The sequence below is a fragment of the Penaeus monodon genome, chromosome 9, assembly GCF_015228065.2.
Source record: "Penaeus monodon isolate SGIC_2016 chromosome 9, NSTDA_Pmon_1, whole genome shotgun sequence".
In the NCBI taxonomy this organism is placed as follows: Eukaryota; Metazoa; Arthropoda; class Malacostraca; order Decapoda; family Penaeidae; genus Penaeus; species Penaeus monodon.
In genome coordinates, this window is record NC_051394.1 from 10098639 (window position 1) to 10101138 (window position 2500).

The window sequence follows — 2500 nt, forward strand, 5'->3', positions numbered from 1 at the left end:
ATTTTAGGCCTCCCAGGGATTTCAGAGCTCTCTACTGAAAATTTTATGATTACAAGAAAAACTTCATTTTCAAAGCCACTGTAGGTATCTTAAACGCTACCCACATTATTTTTCTGGGAATCAGTGTAGCACTTGGGTTATATGTTTCCACTACCTATGTCTTAGTCATTCACATCCTCCTTGTTCTGTACACTTTAAAAGTGTATGTTTTCAAATGCTTTTTTTATGCTACCTCGGATTTAGTATTCTATACTCTTAACAGTTGAAATGTACTTTTCATCAAAACATTAATTTAGCTTTTTAACTTTGGCTCTTACTTTGAGGTCCTGTAATACACTGTTTTTTAATTGCTTCAAATCTAAACTGATATTAATAGAGACTCCACATACTGTTTTAATTTTCCTGGATGAGTCAATTATAAAAATCAACATACACTACATTGCAAATAGTACTTCATGCAGTAAAGTGCAATATTTATTTCTCTGTGATATTTACTGAGTAAGAAGCATTATAGTTTATCTTGTTTCCAATGTATTTAAAGAGTATAGTGACCCCTGCTGCAGCTTAACTTGTTAACAATACTTATTATGAGAGAATTGACATTTTATTTTTTTTTTACATGAAAGGCAAAACAAATGCCAAGGAATCAAGCCATTGATGTGCAAGACAAGACAGAAAACAAAATGCTTACTCAATGCAAACGTTAACCTCTAAATGCCTGGTTTCTTGCAACTTATCCCCTCTCTGTGACCAGGGTTTGTTGGTAAGCATATGGTTGAGAGAAGCTGGAACAAGACTATGGATATTTGATATTTAGTGTGCATGGTTGAATTAAAAGCAAAACAAAGTAAGGATGATGATGTGTGATGAGTTCTTGTGCAACTAGCAGCACAGAAAGTTAAGATAGGGGAGGGGGAGGAGATAGAGTGAACAAAGTCCAGCATCAGTTTATGAAATGCATCGTCTGGCATTAGCTGACACATTCTCACCTGCTTCAAGTAATGTAAACCTTGGATGAAAATATCTAAGGAACAATATTAAAAGATTATTAAGTATCTCACATTTCACAAAATTTTCAAATGCTGTATGACTACTTAAAAAGCTTGTTCTACCTGAGGGAAGGACATGTTAAGAATACTTACAGTAACAAGAATTTCTTTGGTGTCAACAGTGTTGTTTTGTCATTTGCAGGTTAACATTTTGGGTTATTCAACATTAGTGTGCTCAAAACTAATATGCTTCAAAATAATTAGTAATGCATTTCATAACACTAGTCTTTAAAGGCATTTAATTATGAAGGTGGATAATTATAAAAGCTTATGGGGAGTTCCGACATATAAAATGCTGCAAGTTAAATACGAAAATGTTGATTAATCAAATACGGCATTTACATCTGAAGCTCACACGCAACATGAATGTCTTCAGGGGTGCAACATCTGACTAAAATTGAATGTTGTTCAAGGCTGCTTCACATTTTAACTGGTAATGGAACTTGCTGCTATTGAGTTGACATGCCATTTCCTATTTTTTGGGAGGACAAGGGTGAAACATGAAAGCCTTTTAACTTATAATGCACAAGAGATTGAACTGTGATGTTTCATATACTTCCCAGTTTTTCCAAATCAATTTCCCCCCAAAACACTCATTACATATAAGAAAAATAGTGTCCCTCAAAGAGCATAAACAAAACAAGCATTATGAAAAAAATCATTTGTACAGGATTATCAGTATTATACATTGACTATCCCGAAAGAACACAATGATCTCTTTTCATTCACTGAACTTTCTATATAACTGAACTTCCCTTTCTTATCAGTTATATTGAAAGACTAAATTAATCTGAAAGTAAATAATTAAATCAACACTGTCAGTCTTGTCACCTAATCTAATCATAGTGTTTGCTCCCCATTGTAAAAAGAATTCTTTTTTAGAAGAGTTTTTATCATCCTTAAACCACATTACACTGTAAAATCAACTTTGCTAGAGCAAGTCCAAACAATGGACAGTTAGCTCTTGAACTGTCCATAAAGTGCTCTCTAAATGTTCCCTTAATCTTGATTAAATCAAAGAACAAAAGCAAACAAAAAACTTCATAAACTGGGTTTCCCATAATGTCATGTAATCTAATCCACAAACTAAACATTCATTATGAAATCAAGAGTAGTGTAATATAGAGAAAAAAGTGCTTAATTTTTTAAAAATTCATACCTGGCTGTTTACTTGGAAATAATTGTTTCATGTCAAGTTAGGTGCCATGACAGTGAATTTTTGTTTTTATTCTATGCATTTCTATAGTAACTGGATTTTAGCTGGGCAGCAGTTCAATGTGTAATGAATTGTTTCATCATAATTCATACCTCCATAACATAATTACATTCATGTGCTCATTTCAAACAGCATTACCAGTGAGATCAATAATGAATTGTTTCATCATAATTTATAACTATATTTATGTGTTCATATGTAGACATTATTAAATACCACATTCATTGGTTACACA